Raw genomic sequence first — 320 nt, forward strand, 5'->3', positions numbered from 1 at the left:
AGAGAAATTCTTTTCATGTACTCATGGAAAGAAAGAGTCAGTGACCCCTACTTCAAATTCACAAGATGCTTATTCCGATTCCTTCTTCGATCGAAAGGTACACATCCCTTCTTTTGAGACTATACCCATACTTGCCTAGGCATGCGCTCTGCAGGACAAGTACTAATATCTCTTTGAAGATTTTTAATTGGTTTTACCAGATAAAATGCATTCCTGATTTTATAACTCCATTTGTCAGAGTAGGGCTGCTAGGGAAAATTCGTTCTTTCACCACATTGGATTGTTAGGATTAAGCCAAATTATCAAATTTTTCATACCTA

At 36.9% G+C, this 320-nt stretch overlaps 1 protein-coding gene across 1 annotated transcript in view; it reads left to right on the forward strand.

Annotated features, from left to right (window-relative positions):
- LOC115731362 (disease resistance protein At4g27190-like) overlaps positions 1-320 on the forward strand; it is a 77,693-nt gene that overhangs the window by 3,917 nt on the left and 73,456 nt on the right. The gene's annotated exons all lie outside the window — the stretch shown is intronic.

Source organism: Rhodamnia argentea, chromosome 5 (genome assembly GCF_020921035.1).
Source record: "Rhodamnia argentea isolate NSW1041297 chromosome 5, ASM2092103v1, whole genome shotgun sequence".
Lineage (NCBI taxonomy): Eukaryota > Viridiplantae > Streptophyta > Magnoliopsida > Myrtales > Myrtaceae > Rhodamnia > Rhodamnia argentea.